Here is a 17027-nt window from a genome sequence, read left to right on the forward strand (position 1 = left end):
ACACCTACTCTAATGGAGATCTTTCTGATATCTGGACAAATGCTTTTGTCAAGCAGGTTGGACACTAATCTGGAATTTATTGCAAAGCTGAATCAGTTTCCATTTAGTGAGCTTAATGATGGCTCATAGAACAGCGCAGCGAGAAAAAAGGCACAGGAGAGCGAATGAGGCAATAAATTCAAAGAAAGGCAACATTTATATAATACCATTCATGACCTCGAGATGTCTTGTGGCACTTTACAGCCGATGAAGTATGTTTTGGAGTGCAGTCGTTGCTATATAGTGGGAAACATGGCAGCTATTTTGGCCCTGCAATGTTCCACAAAACCTAGTTCCTGGTTGTATCACAGCTCCTGCTCCATCCGAGGCCACAAGAAACTACAAAGGTTCGTGAATGAAGCCCTGTCCATCAGGCAAACCAGCCTCCCGTCCATTAACTCTGTTTACACTTCCCGCTGCCTCGGAAAAGCAACCAGCATAATTAAGGACCCCACGCACCCTGGACATACTTTCTTCCACCTACTTCCATCGGGAAAAAGTTTGGGGACACGTACCAACCAACTCAACAACAGTTTCTTCCCTGCTGCCATCAGGCTTCTGAATGGATCTACTTTGCATTAAGTTGATCTTTCTCTACACCCTAGTTATGACTGGAACACTACATTCTGCCCTCTCTCATAAGATCCAGGGGCAGGAGTAGGCCATCTGGCCCCTCGAGCCTGCTCCGCCATTCAATAAGATCATGGCTGATCTTTTTGTGGACTCAGCTCCACTTACCCGCCCGCTCACCATAACCCTTAATTCCTTTACTATTCAAAAATTTATCCATCCTTGCCTTAAAAACAATCAATGAGGTAGCCTCAACTGCTTCACTGGGCAGGGAACTCCACAGATTCACAGCCCTTTGGGTGAAGAAGTTCCTCCTTAACTCAGTCCTAAATCTGCTTCCACTTATTTTGAGGCTATGCCCCCTAGTTCTAATTTCACTCACCAATGGAAATAACTTCCCTGCTTCTATCTTATCTATTCCCTTCATAATCTTATATGTTTCTATAAGATCTCCCCTCATTCTTTTGAATTCCAATGAATATGTCTCTCCTCGTAAGCCAACACTCTCAACTCTGGAATCAACCTAGTGAATCCCCTCTGCATGCCCTCTAATGCCAATATATCCTTTCTCAAGTAAGGAGACCAAAACTGGCCTCACCAGCACCTTATACAGCTGCAACATAACCTCGCTGTTTTTAAACTCCATCCCTCTAACAACGAAGGACAAAATTCCATTTGCCTTCTTAATTACCTGCTGTACCTGCAAACCAACTCTTAGAGATTCCTGCACAAGGACACCCAGGTCCCTCTGCGCAGCAGCATGCTGCAATTTTTTACATTTAAATAATAGTCCATTTTACTGTTATTCCTACCAAAATGGATGACTTCACATTTACCAACATTGTACTCCATCTGCCAGGCCTTCGCCCACTCACAGAGGCTATCTATATCCCTTTGCAGACTTTCACGACCTCGGAACACTTTGCTCTTCCATCCATCTTAACGTCATCTGCAAATTTTGACATATTACACTTGGTCCCTAACTCCAAATCATCTATGTAAATCGTAAACAATTGCGATCCCTTATTTCCTTCTCTATGAACGGAAATGCTTTGTTTGTGCAAGGTTTACAAGACGTTGAGGGGGATAGATAGAGTGGACGTGCAGAAACTATTTCCTCAGGTGGATGTAGTTGTTACTGGGGGGGGCATAACTATAAGGTTCATGGCGGGAGATATAGGAGGGATATCCGAGATAGTTTCTTTGCTCAGAGAGTGGTTGGGATGCGGAATCGGACACTTGAGGAACTTTCAAGCTGTTATTGGATAGGCACATGGAGCACACCAGAATGATAGGGAGTGGGATAGCTTGATCTTGGGTTCGGACGCAGCTCAGCACAACATCGAGTGCCAAAGGATCTGTATCTGTACACAGAAAACAATACTTTTCACTGTATGCTAATACATGTGATGATAATAAATCAAATCAAAACAGCAATGAGATAATGACCCGATAATCATTTTTTTTCAGTCAGGTTGATTGAGGAATAAATATTTGCCAGGACACCAAGAAGAATCATCTTCAGAAATAGTACCATGGGATCTTTCACATTCACAGTTACAGAGTAGTCATTACAGAGGCACGGCTGCAAAGTAACTTGAATATTCAAGAGTATTTGACATTTTGGAAGAAAGGTAAATGAGTTGGGTTAGCTCTGTTAATAGAGGATAAGATCAGTGCCGAGAATGAAAAATGATCTTGCTTCAGAGGATCAAAATGAAGAGTGGAATTTTTCCAACCTGCCCAGCACAGGAATCGTAGTGGGCGGGGGTGGACCATGCAAAGGTCCATCAACCTTGTGCAAGTCTTGGGGCAAACGCGGCTGGAAAATCCTGCCCGTAGAATCAGTTTGGGTGGAGATAAGAAATAACAAAAGAACAAAGTCACTGATGGGAGTGGTTTATAACACAGAAGGACAGAGTATAAATTAAGAAATATCAGGAGCTTGTAACTAAGGTACTGCAAAAAACCATAGGAAACCTTAATCTTCAGGTGGATTTTCTGAACTAAATTAGCAAAACATAGTTAGCAGAATGAGTTCCTAGCATGTAATTAAGACAGTTTCTTGGAACAATACATTCTGGAATCAACCCAAGAACTGGCTATTTTGGAGCTGGCAATGTGCAGTGGGATAAGAGTACTTAATCACTCCATTATAAAGGATACTCTAGGAAAGAATGATCATAACGTATTAGAATCTCACATTCAGTTTGGGGATGAGAAATCTGGATCTGAAACTAGTTTTAAATGTATAAGGCAATCACAAGGGTATGAAGGCAGTTTTGGCCAAAGTGGAATGGGAAAATATGTAATAAAGTAAGATGGTGAGAAGCAATGACAGACTTTTAAGGAGATATTTCAGAGCTCTGAACAAAAATACATCAAGAAAGAAAGATTTAATAGTGGACAGTACAATGGCACAGTGGTTAGCATTGCTGCCTCACAGTGCAAGGGACCCAGACTCAACTCCAGCCTTGAGTGACTGTCTGTGTGGAGTTTGCATACTCTCCCCGCGTCTGCGTGGGTTTCCTTCGGGTGCTTTGGTTTTCTCCCAACTCCAAAGATGTGCAGGTTAGGTGGATTGTTAATTCTAAATTGCCCATTATTGTCCCAAGATGTGTATGTTTGGGGAATTATTGGAATAAATGAGTGGGATTATAGGGATGAGATCTGGGTAGGATGCATTATTGGAGAGTCGGTGCATACTCAGTGGGCCAAATAGCCTTGTCCTGTACTGCAGGGTTTCAATGACATGACTTGAACAATTACACCCTTACAAAGAGGGGCATTCCCAAGCATGAACATACACATTTGCAAGAGGGAGTACATTAATGATGATCATATTTAAACCATTGGGTGATGGTCATGTATCAGGCAACCCTCTTTGTGTATTTCAGCTTATGCTATCACTGTAGTAAGAGGACAAGCAGCTGAGTCACTGAGGAACAAGACCCCAGTGGGAGCCCTCCTCCCTTCCCTCTCTCCAACTGACCATACACAATTTGAACCCTGTTTGCCAACTCTGATCTAGCCACACCCTTGCTACAGACAGAAATTTCTTAAAAGAATTGCACCACGCTAACGCCTCCAGGAGTACAAGTGATTCAGCTATCTATTGTCTTAATTGAAAGCATCAAGACCAGGGAAAGTCACACTGCCTTCATATTCAGTCTAAAACCAGCCATCTTTTACAAATTCTAATCTGACAAACTTTTCCTTCCCCACTCTGTAATCTATTCACATAAGTGAGTGCAGGTGCGAGTGAGTGCAGGTGCGAGTGAGTGCAGGTGCGAGTGAGTGCAGGTGCGAGTGAGTGCAGGTGCGAGTGAGTGCAGGTGCGAGTGAGTGCAGGTGCGAGTGAGTGAGTGAATGAATGGGTGAATGAGGGTGAATGAATGAGTGAATGACTGAGTGAGTGAGTGAATGTGGGTGAGTGAGAGTGAATGTGGGTGAGTGAGAGTGAATGTGGGTGAGTGAGAGTGAATGTGGGTGAGTGAGAGTGAATGTGGGTGAGTGAGTGAATGAATGGGTGAGTGAGTGAATGAATGGGTGAGTGAGTGAATGAATGGGTGAGCGAGTGAATGTGGGTGAATGAATGAGTGAGTGAATGAGTGAGTGAGTGAATGTGGGTGAGTGAGAGTGAATGTGGGTGAGTGAGAGTGAATGTGGGTGAGTGAGTGACTAGCTGAGTGAGTGAGTGAATGAATGAGTGAATGACCGAGTGAGTGAATGTGTGACTGACTGAGTGAGTGAATACATGAGTGAGTGAGTGAGAGTGTGTGTTAGTGAGTTTGTGTGTGTGAGAGAGATTAAGAGAGTGGATGAGATGAGAGAGTAAGTGTAAATGTGAGTGAGTGACTTACTGCCCACAAATACTAGGCGAACACTGCAGCAACAGACAAGGGGCATTTGCGGGAAGGGTATTTGCTTCAGGAAGGTTTTGACTGTTTCTGCTGTGGTGTTCAGTTGCAAACTCCAAGAAACAGTGACAGTGGCCTCAACCCTTTTGGGGGGAAAAGGCAGCTTCATACACTTCTATGCGCAGAAAGGCCTCATAAGAAGATACAAGTAATCACAGGATTGAAGTGATTTCATTAATGTTCACCATGGCTATAACGTAGGAAGCTTTTAGTCTCCCCACCTGTTGCTACTGAAGTATAAAGTTGCTGGGTACAATGCAAGTCTTGAGTTTTCCACTGAAATAAACAACTATTACCAGCAAATTAGTTGACTGCAATGGCAGCTGGTAATTTGGATGGTAGGCTGTCCATGCGAGTCTTATGCCCACACATCTCAGTCCCATTCTGAGGCACAACATGTTCAGGAAGCTGACTCTGATATCATGGCAACACAGCTTGAGACACTGCATGGAGTCCTGGTCCTCTGGAGAAGCCTAATGATAGACACTGCGCACACCTATCGTAAAGAGCAGGGCAGTGTAAGGACTGTGAATCTGTCCAGGGAGGGATCTAACACCAGAAACAATGTCCTCACAAGCAAACACAACGAGAGTCCAAGAAAGTGAAGCAAAACACTGGGTAGCTCAGTGGCACAGTGGTTAGCACTGCTGCCTCACAGTGCCAGGTACCAGAGTTCAATTCCCAGCTTGGGTCACTGTCCGTCTGGAGTTTGCACGTTCTCCCCCGTGATTGTGTAGGTTTCCTCCAGGTGCCCCGGTTTCCTCCCACAGTCTGAAAAATGTGCTGGTTAGGTGCATTGGCCGTGCTAAATTCCCCCTGAGTGTACCTGAACAGGCATCAGAGTGTGGCGACTAGGGGGTTTCCACAGCAACTTCATTGCAGTGTTAATGTAAGCCTACTTGTGACAATAATAAATAAGCAAACAAATAAATGATGAATGAAGTTCCTCTGTAACATGCACTTTGGTGATTACTGCATGGATAAAAGCATGGGGGCAGCAAACACCTGTAAAATAAACAAGGACAAGCACTTGCGCATTCAGATGCTGCTCTAATTAACATTTGTTTAAATTAATAGGCGGAAAATTGGGTGGGTTCCAACAGATATAAGTGTGACTATCCACTCAGTCTTTCTGCAATTTTTGCGCTCGGGCGATCCAATACCCATTCGGTTCAAGAACCGGAAAACTTTTCCCAATCCGTTTTCCTCACAAATCCGGTTGCGTGTTGTTGGAGTTGGGGGTCTCTCACGTCTGGCCGCCCTCAGTTGTTTACAGTTCGAAGGCTGTCACTTTGATAAGGTGGCCATTCCTTTGTAGAAGCAGCTTTATCATGTTGACAGTGAGTATTTGGGAAGGCAGTTCCGAGAAATTGTGGAACAGCTTGTAGCACACATTCCCGCTGTCATGCTGCCATGTTGCTCACTCGGGATATCTTGCACTGTGGTTACTGCTAACATCATGTGCCAAATCTTTTGCAATGTGGCGTTTGCTTTTCAGCCCAATGTTTTATTATTTAATTATTTCCAACATAGCAAAATCTCATTTTTCGCAAATGTGTTTGGTGTGGTCTTTTGTTTATCCAGGGACCCTGAATCTATTCCACACAATATGAGGCTCCAATACTAAGCACTGGGGACTTTCCCCCATCCTGATCTTCTCAATACTGTTGTGCCTTTCCTTCTCATCTTTTGCTTTCTTTGATTTTGTCAAACCCTCGCTTAAACTGGACTGTACAAAACTAGAGCATGGGTGACGCAGTCTGAGACCATCAGCCTATGATGTGGAGATGCCGGCGTTGGACTGGAGTAAACACAGTAAGAAGTCTCACAACACCAGGTTGACTCTCCATTCATATAATTGAACATATTTAAGTCACGGGTAGATAGATTTCTGATAGACAAGGGAATTAAGAGTTATGGGGAGAAAGCAGGAAAGTGGAACTGATTCACTTCAGATCAGCCATGATCTTATTGAATGGCGGGGCAGGCTCGAAGGGCTAGATGGCCTACTCCTGCTCCTATTTCTTATGTTCTTATGTTCATTCACCTGATGAAGGGGCAAACCCCAAAAGCTTGTGAGTTTACTATCAAATAAATTGGTTGGACTTAAACCTGGTGTGTTACTGTCAGCTTAAACAGAAGAAGATGCACGTTCCTGTAAATGACAAACCCATCTGCTCCCTGATTAAAGTTATGAATGCAGTCACCCTCCAATAATAGATAAGAATTATTTTTATTCATTCGTGGGACATGGGCATTGCTGGCAGGGCCAGCATTTATTGCCCATCCCTAGTTACCTGAGGGCAGTTGCGAGTCAACCACACTGCTGCGGCTCTGGAGTCAAATGTAGGCCAGATCGGGTAAGGATAGCAGATTTCCTTCCCTAAAGGACATTAGTGAGCCTAGTCAGGTTTTTCCCCCACAATCGACAATGGTTTCTTGGTCATCATTGGATTCTTAGTTCCAGATGTTTTTTAAAAATTCTAATTCTACCAACTGCAGTGGCAGGATTTGAACCCACTTCCCCAGAACATTAGCCGAGTTCAATATAGTCTGGCGATAATTCCATTAGGCCATCATCATAAATGCTCAGAACAGAAAATACTGACCATTAGAACCCACCGAGACTAGGCCATGCACTCATCGCAGGGCGAAGGCCTTAGAGGAGCCAGACTAGAAGGAAGTTCAAGGTGGAGAAAGGATGGCAAGAGCACACCTCCTTCGCTCTGACTCATTTCCCTTTGGAGCGTAGCTTGGGGCGGGGGGGGGGGTGGAGCAGACGATTAGTGAACGTACGAGCCCCTTGCCCCAACCTTGGCAAGAGAAGAGCAGAAATATTTAAACCATTTCATTGGGGGTCACATTCATCTGGTCTTACGGTGCCAGCACCACATGGAATTTCAAGAGCATTAAAGTTTTAAAGAAAGAAGAGAGAGAACTTGCATTTATATAGTGCCTTTTCCAACCTCAGGACATCCTGATATTCTGTACAACCAGTGAAGTACTTTCTGAAGTGTGGTAATGTAGAAAGCACTGCAGCCAATCTGCACACAGCAAACTCCCACAACAATGATAGCGAGCAGTTAATCCCGTAGAAACCCGGAACTAAAAGTCTCACAACGGCCATGAAATATTGTCGGAAAAGCTCATCTGATCTATTAATGCCCTGTAGGAAAGGAAACCTGGTTCAGCCTGCGTGTGACTCCAGATTCAAAGCACTGTGGTTGACTCTTAAAATGCTTTCTGAAATGGTATGGGTGGCACAGTGATTAGCACTGCTGCCTCACAGCGTGAGTTCAATTCCAGCCTCAGGTCACTGTCTATGCAGAGTCTGCACATTCTCCCCTTGTCTGTGTGGGTTTCTTCTGGGTGCTCCGGTTTCCTCACACGATCCAAAGATGTGCGGGATAGGCCGTGCTGAAATGCCCCTTAGTATCAGGGGGTCTAGCTAGTGCAAATACGTGAGGTTAGTGGGGGGGAAAGGGCTTGGGAAGGTTAGTGGTAGGTTCGCCTCAAAGGTCCGAACAGCCTTTTTTTGCACTGTAGGATCCTATTAGCTCAGTTCAAGGGCAATTAGGGATTGGCAATGAATGCTGTTTCAGCCAACGACATCCACATCGCACGAATGACTAATTCTCTAATTCAAAGAATGGTTAGTCAAAACAGTCATTAGTTCACAACTTTGCCTTAGATTTATTTTCCCTCGATGACCCAGGATCCAGCAACATCCCCATAAGGAACCAAAATCAATACCTTGCCTCTCGCAGTGAAATAATTACTGTTGAGAGATATAAAAAGCTGCGACTTTCATTGTGCCTAGAATGCTGAATGACCCAGATATTGCGACACGCTTCCTCTTATAAGCTACATCTGTTCACCATCGGTAACTGCTTTGCTCATGGATAGGTTTAATGTAACATCAGTGAGCTTGGGTTGGATACTATCTGGATATTATACACGCATGACCGCTGTATGGTATGTCACGTGTGTATGGAATCATTAATACACGCAATTTGAATTCTGCTTTGTTGAGGTTGGGAAATTAGTTAGCCATTAAAAGTAAAAATGATCACGTCATCAAAAGCCAATTGGTTCATTAAGGTCCTGTAGAGAAGGGAAACCTATTGTCTTTACCCAGTCTGGCCTACGTGTGACCCATTGAAGTGGAGGAGGCTACCTCGCTAAATATATTTAAGTCACGGGTAGATAGGTTTCTGATAGACAAGGAAATTAAGGGTTATGGGGAGAAAGCGGGAAAGTGGAACTGATCCACTTCAGATCAGCCGTGATCTTGTTGAATAGCAGGGCAGGCTCGAAGGGTGAAATGGCCGACTCCTGCTGCTATTTCTTATGTTCTTAAAGCTGGATTGGGATCTGGGAGTGGGATCTGGGATCTGATTCTTGTGAGAACCAAGCCCGCAAGTCAAATTGGCCTATGCATTTCCAGCCTCCACTTCATACCACCTTCTCCCTGCAGCGACAAGAAGAATGGCTTTGTTCAGAAGAAAATAAAAATGTTCCTGCTGTGCAGTTGAAAAGGTGCCTTTCAGCAGATTGTGTTGTTGCACATTGTTGGCAGAGAAGGGAAAAACGCTTTGCTCCGCACGCTACACCTGTGCTTGGAGTACTTCAAGCTGGCATTCTTGGTGAAACAAAATAGCTTCAATTCTCTGGAACAGAAATGCCAAGTGCAAAGAATTTGCCAGGCATTTTTTCATGATGACAGTGTCCCTTTAAGTGGTTCCAAATATCCGGTGTGAGTTCTGTGTGGTGTGTTGCTTCATTCCTTCAACTCAAGAGAAGTTCCATTCAATATCCGAATGCAAGCATAATGCCATGAGATCCGCTGGCATTCCAGCCTCTGGCCGGTATAAGCTGTGAGGCAGTGCTCGTTAGGTTTCTTCCCTTAGGCCTCAATGCAGCTTAAGTGTCATATTCTAAACCATAAACTCAACCGGTGACTCACCGTTTCAATGACCCATTATATTTCCAACTGATCGCACCTCGGTTCAACCTGCCCCAACACAGGTGCAAGCTTGGACAACTGGTCCACTGCCAGTATCAATCAATAGGAATTCAGCAGGAAAGTCCTGACAGAAAGAGGTAAAGTCAAGGAGTGAAGAACTCCTGGCTGAATGAAAATGAAATCATGGAGGCACAATGGAAAATATCTCAAAATAAAGCAATAAAAGCAAAAGCAATTTCAACCAGGAGTCACGATTTTCACAGTTTGAATCTCTTCAGCACTGAAGGCAGAATGAGGGAGGGAAGGAGGGAGTTATGGGCTGGGATATTCCGACCTCCCCTGTCTGCAGGACCTTTCAGTCCCGCTGACGTCAACGGCCGTTTGAATGGTTCACTGACTCCGGCGAACCTGTCACTCAGACCTGGAAAATCCCAACCAGGGAGTGAGGCAAACTTCTTCTCTTTTCACCGCAACCCTCGATTCTGAATCCAGCTAATGGTTTTCAAAAGGGAATTGATAATTATCCAAAACAAAGCAGAAAACGGAAGGGCGATGGGGGGGGAAGAGGCAGAGAAGTGGGAAAGTTCTTACAGAGAGCTGGCACGGACACATTGGGAAGAATGGCCTCCTTGTTTCCTGTAACTATCCGAACAATAGAACGCCTGACCCACCTCTCCGTTGAATGTAGAAATCTCAAACGAAAGGAGCTTAGACTACACTTTGCTTCTTTTTTTTAAATTACTTTTAAAGAATGCGAGTGTGGCTGGCTAAACCAGCATTTATTGCCCATCCCTAGTTGTCCCTGAGAAGGTGATGGTGAGCTGCCTTCCGGAACCACTGCAGTCCCACAGTGCTGTTATGGAGGCTTTACCCACAGCGACAGTGAAGGAATAATGCTATATTTCCAAATCAGGATGTGGGTGACTGGGAAAGGAATCTCCATTCCCAGGCATGTGCTGCTCTTGTCCTTCTAGATCATAACGGTCGTGGGTTTGGAAGGTGGTGTATAAGGAACCTTGGTGAGTTCCTGCAGTGCATCTTGTCAATGGTACATATAGCTGCCACTGTGCATTGGTAACAGAGAGAGTGAATGTTTATTGAAAGGATAGCAATAAAGCAGGTTGCTTTGTCCCTGGACGGTGTGAAGCTTCTTGAGTGTTGCTGAGCTGCATTACACAGGCAAAGGGAGAGAATTCCATCACAGCCCTGACTGGTGCCTTGTTGATTAAGGATAAGTGTTGAGAAGTCAGATGAGTTACTAATACTATGAGGAGAGGCTGAATAAACTAGGCTTGTACTCGTTAGAGTTTAGAAGAATGAGGGGAGATCTCATTGAGACGTATAAGATGATGAATGGGATGGATAGGACAGAGGTGGAGAGACTCTTCCCGCTCAAAAAAGACAGTAGGACTAGGGGGCACAGCCTCAAGATAAAGGGGAGGCGGTTTAGAACGGAGTTGAGGAGGAACTTCTTCAGTGAAAGGGTGGTGAATCTCTGGAATTCTCTGCCCGTTGAAGTGGTGGAGGCTGCCTCGCTAAATATTTTGAAGAAGCGGGTTGATGGGTTCTTGATAAGAGAGGGGATTAAGGGTTATGGGGAGAGGGCGGGAAAGTGGAACTGAGCCACGACAGATCAGCCATGATCTTATTGAATGGCGGGGCAGGCTCGAAGGGCTAGATGGCCTACTCCTACTCCTATTTCTTATGTTCTTAATACAGGATTCCTAGTCTTTGACCAGCTCTGGCAGTGACAGTATTTATAGGACTTTGCAGTGTCTCCCTGTGTCTGCATGGGTATCCTCCAGGTGATCTGGTTTCCTCCCACAGTCCAAAAGATGTGCACATTAGCTGGATTGGCTATGCTAAATTGCTCTAGTGCCCCAAGATGTGTAGGTTAGATGGATTAGCCATGGTAACTGTGTGGGGTTAAAGGTGAGGGAAGAGGGCCTAGGTAAGATAATGTGTCAGAGAGTTGGTGCAGACTCGATTGACTGAATGGTCTGTCCTGCTGTGTAGGGATTCTATGTGGTTAGTTGAGTTAATGGAAATCCCCAGGATATTGAAAGTGAGGGATTCAACAATGGCGTTGAAGGGGCCATAGTTAGATCCTAATTTGTTAGAGATGGTCATTGCCTGACATGTGTGGTCCACTTGTCAGCCCAAGACTGGATATTGTCCAGGTCTTGCTGCATTTGGACATGAACTGCTTCAGTATCTGAAGAGTTGGGATACAATACAACAACATAAAACTATGATGAAAAGTTTGCACTTGCACAGTTTACCACAGTAAGATTGAAGCAGTTTCATTCTGTACCGACTTCTACCCAATCTGAAAATATTTGGGCTTGACAATATGTGGAAGAGGGAGAAAATGTTTTCAATCCCAGGCAGTAACCTCAGTCACGTTGTTCGCATTCTCTCCCTCTTCCTTCCCACCTAAACAAGCAAGCGGCAGGACATTATTTTCCTGTGGCTATTATCTACCGTTTGTAGGTCGACAACATAATCACCCAACTTATTTATAACGTGATGAGGCTGTTGTTATGCACTTGGATGGTTACAACAAACGATGCTCTCTGTACCTTGGGGAAAGCCACTAATTAGTTTCTCCTGCTGCTGGCAGTCAGTCCCAAGGACATGGAGACCTGTGAGGGCCATCATAAAAATTTCAGTTGCTTCTTTAACATGACAGCACAGAGATAGAAATGACTGACCTCCCACAGGCATCTGGAATGATTTCCACTGCATCAAGTTGAAGGGGGCGGTGTCCTCCCTAGCCATTGGTGAAGAAACGTACACCCTACAGGACTTTGATAACCAACTATCAGACCACAGTCAAAGCCTCCCAGCCAGCCAAGTATTCCTTGTGCCCTGGTCACAGACTCTATTGCTATGTGTCCTCTTTATCCAGCAGTGAAGATACTGCAGTAGAAAACAATAAGAGAACTAAATTCTCAAAGTAAAGACTTAACAAAGAGGCTTCATTAAAACAATACCACTCAGACCATCCCCTAAGCCACAAATACTCCCAGCAAGCCTCAACTGCTTTCTATTTATACTGGGTCAGCCAGTCAGCTGACCATCACATCACTTTGCCATTGGTTAGATTGTCTACTGAGTCAGCTGACCTTCACAGCAGGTTGCCATTGGTTATAATATGTCTACCTCCTGCTTTGTTCTCTTTGAATGTGTGGCCTTTTAGGCTCTCCATGCTAGTCTTTCTTAGCTTAGGGAATCACCTTGCTGATGGTTGCAGATAAAAGTTCACACCAATTCTGATCTTAGGTTGGCTTAGAGATGGCCAGCTGAAGATATAATGCCATTGTGATAATCAACTGTTGAAAGTGATCTGCTTTGTATGAGCTATTGGACCTATATTAAACCAGTGGGCTAGTTTTGATGAACAGAAAAACAATTTAACCCAGAGGAAACATGAACAACAGTCAGACCTGCTGGGCTATTTTATCCTGCTCTTCATCCTGTCCAGAAGTCTCAAATTTTGGGACCTTTAATCAGCCCCAAATGAGCAAAATTTATTTATTGCTTTTTCCTTAATTTAATTTAACTTATTGTTGGTGGGGGTGCTGCACAAAATGGTACAAGTTCAGCAATTGGAACACAAACATTGTTTATCAATGAACGGAGAGTTTAATTGTCCGACAGTTTTGCTTATACCTTCTGATGTGGGCACACTTAGTGACTTGTAGTGTTCATGAGCACATGGTGGACTGCACACACATATGTGCACACACATATGTGCACACACAATTCATCTCTGTATGCACATGCATGCACACACGTGCACAAGTATCATATGCACATGAACGTGCACCCACACACTTGCAGACACACATGTACACACGTGTCTACATATGCACATATGTGTGCACACACATATGTAACCACACACACATGCACCCATATGCACATATGCGCACATGCACGTGCGCGCACACGCACATACACACACTATGTGATCTAGCAAACATCTGTGTATTGGCTGATGTTGTCAGTTATACTTGCCATCACAAGATAGGTCCAGACACAAGATCACACACCAGGTCAAAACAGAGATTGGGGATGTCAACAAAATAAGCAACAGCTGTAAAATACAATTACAAAAATCTTCCTTTCTTACAACAGCACCCTGACACACATGCGTACACACATACACGCATGTACGCACTCACATACATGCACCTGCATACACATGCGCACATACTCTCACACATGCACCCACACGCACACATACTCTCATACACACACCCACACACACACATGCACACACCAACACACACATTCTAAGATTCTACGAAAGCAGCAAGAAGGCAGTCAGGGAGAAATTAAAATCCGAAGGGGCCATATAGTGATAAGCACAAGGTTAAAACATGAAATAGTACTGAAATGCTGCTTGGAGATTGTTTAAACCAGGAAAACACTAACCACATACTAACATTATTGAGATACACTCAATCTTTACACAGATACCAGAAGTCTCCCTCCCTTATTCCCACTTCCTGTTCTGATGGTGCAAAATGATTAAAGGATCCTGCAACCCTCCCTCGGTTAATAACAACCTTTAAAACCATCAGTTCTTCACTGATGAGTGAGTGTTGCTGCCACTGCAGGGACATTCAGTTTTCCTAAACACCTATGTTCTCTTCAACTAACTATTGGAAGGGTAAACTGCAAATATCATATCATAGCGCATGTCTGGGTAACAAACATAAACCTTAGTGTTAACAGAAGTCGCTGATTGAAACCAACAGAGCTCGTGTTTGACAACACAGGATTGTGAATCACTGACAGTCATCTTAAGATAGTTAGTGATGGACAGACTGATGTCTGACAAATCCAGTTCCCTTATTTAACAGCAGTTAATACAGGCCAATCCCCCCGACCTCTGTGCAATCCAAGAAAGGGACAGCACGGTGGCACAGCGGTTAGCACTGCGGCCTCGCAGCACCAAGGGCCCGGGTTCAATTCCAGCCTCAGGTATATGTGGAGTTTGCACGTTCTCCCTGTGTCTGTGTGGGTTTCCCTCAGGTGCTCTGGTTTGCTCCAACAGGCCAAAGATGTGCAGGTTAGATTGTTTGGCCATGCTAAATTGCCCCTCAGTGCCAGGGAGACTAGCTAAGGTAAATGCAAGGGGTTGTGGCAATAGGGCCTGCGTGGGATTGTGGCCACTGCAGACTTTATGGGCCCAACTGGCATCCTTCTGCACTGGCCATGGTAAATTTCCCCTGAGCACCCCAAGATGTGTAGGTTAGGGAGATTCACAGGGTAAGTACATTGGATTATGGGAGACGGCCTGGATGGGATTGTGCTTGGTGGTCCAGATGGTCTCCTTCTGCACTGTAGGGACTCTATGATTCTAAGGAAGCCATTGCTTTACAAAGAAAGGATTGGCAGGTTTAGCTTAGTTGGCTGGACAGCTGGTTAGTGACATAGAGCAGTGCCAACAGCGTGAGTTCAATTCCCCTACTGGCTGAAGTTATTATTGCCTTTTGCTTGAGGTGTGGTAATCTTCAGGTTAAGATCACCACCAGCTCCCACCCTCAAAGGGGATTATGGTGACTTTACCTCTACTTTGAAAGGCATGACAGTTAGCCTCACAATCTCAAATTATTCACTGGTAAGCGTTCAGGTATAGTCTCTGCATACCCCCCCCGTCATGAATGTTATTTGCTTAGCTGAGTTATTAGAAGCTGGCGAGAAAGCTTAGGACATGAGTGAATGTCTTTGTGATAGAGCAGCAACAATTTGGTCCAATTAGTAAGGAATGGCGACTTAGTAAAGAGTAGTGTTGCATCACGAGAACACGCATACAAGCAACTACTTGGAGAGAAATAGAAATGCTTATGTTTTTATGGCACTTTCCACAACCACTGGACATCTGTGCTCAGTTCTGGTCACCTCATTACAGGAAGGATGTGGAAGCCGTAGAAAGGGTGCAGAGGAGGTTTACAAGGATGTTGCCTGGATTGGGTGGCATGCCTGATGAGGATAGGTTGAGAGAACTCGGTCTTTTCTCCTTAGAGAGACGAAGGATGAGAGGTGACCTTTAGAGGTGTATAAGATGTTGAGAGGTATTGATCGGGTGGATTCTCAGTGGCTTTTATCCAGGGCTGAAGTGGCTGCCACAAGAGGACACAGGTTTAGGGTGCTGGGGGGTAGGTACAGAGGAGATGTCAGGGGTAAGTTTTTCACTCAGAGGGTGGTGGGTGAGTGGAATCGGCTGCCATCAGTGGTGGTGGAGGCGGATTCGATAGGGCCTTTTAAGCGACTTTTGGATAAATACATGGGACTTAGTAAGATAGAGGGTTATAGGTAAGCCTAGTAGGTAGGGACATGTTCGGCGCAACTTGTGGGTCCAAGGGCCTGTTTGTGCTGTAGTTTTTGTATGTTCTATGTTCCAAATTGAAAACAATTTTCAGCCACAGACTGACCTGTGAAGTGTACCCAAACAGGCGCCAGAGTGGTGTCCACTGGACAGTGCGTAAGCAATCCAGCTGCCAGTTTGCACACAGCAGTGTGACAATGACCAGATCATCTGTTTATGTGATGTTCATTGAGAGATAAATATTGACCATGGCGCTGGGGATAACACCCCTTGCTTTTTCTTTCCATGGGACCTTTTACATCCATCCAACTAAATTGACAAATAGGGCCTTGCTTTAAACCCTCATCCGGCACCTCTGACAGTGCTGCACCCCCTCAGCACTGCATTAAAAAAAAAATCTTTATCCTTTTGTACCACGTGGGTGCCCATCCCTATTTGCCCTTGAACTGAGTGACAGCTAAGAGTCAACCACCTTACTGTGGGTCTGGAGTCACATGTAGACCAGACCAGGAAAGGATGTCAGATTTCCCTCACGAAAGGACATTAGTGAACCAGGTGGGTTGTTACAACAACTAACAATGGTTTTACAGACTTCGTTAGACTTGTAAATCCAGATTTTTAAAAAATGAATTTAAATTTCACCATCTATGGTGGTGGGATTCGAACGCTGGTCTCCAGAGCATTACCCGGGTGCCTGGATTACTAGTGCAGTGACCATATCACCAAGCCATCGCCTCAAATATTACAGACTGTCGTGTTGGTGAAAGTCTTTCTAGGACTGATGGATAACTTCTTGGCCCAAACCAGTCTATCAATGGTAGTTACAATGAAGGGTCATTGACCTGATACGTTCACTTTGTTTCTCTTGACAGATGCTACCTGCAGCCTTTTGAGTTTCTTTGGAAATGTAAGTTGTTGTTGGATGGTGGTACACACCTGTACAATTCTTTGCCTGCAGGAGAGTGGATTCAAACATGGCCAAATGAGGCCTCACTGATTTGGTGCAACACTTACATTTTGACTCCTCCAAAAGTCTAACATTCGACAACAGAAATGATCGAATAACAGACATCGATTTCAACATTTCCAGCCTTACACAGGGATTTAAAAAGATAGGATCCCTAAAATGCAGAAGGAGGCCATTCGGCCCACCAGTCTGCACTGACCACAATCCCACCCAGGCCAGAAC

At 44.7% G+C, this 17027-nt stretch overlaps 1 protein-coding gene across 3 annotated transcripts in view; it reads right to left on the bottom strand.

The window, feature by feature from the left end:
• Window positions 1-17027, bottom strand: part of pde3a (phosphodiesterase 3A, cGMP-inhibited) — a 452164-nt gene that overhangs the window by 258824 nt on the left and 176313 nt on the right. The window lies entirely within an intron of this gene.

This window comes from Carcharhinus amblyrhynchos, chromosome 19, assembly GCF_965287045.1.
Source record: "Carcharhinus amblyrhynchos chromosome 19, sCarAmb.v2.hapA, whole genome shotgun sequence".
Classification (NCBI taxonomy): Eukaryota; Metazoa; Chordata; class Chondrichthyes; order Carcharhiniformes; family Carcharhinidae; genus Carcharhinus; species Carcharhinus amblyrhynchos.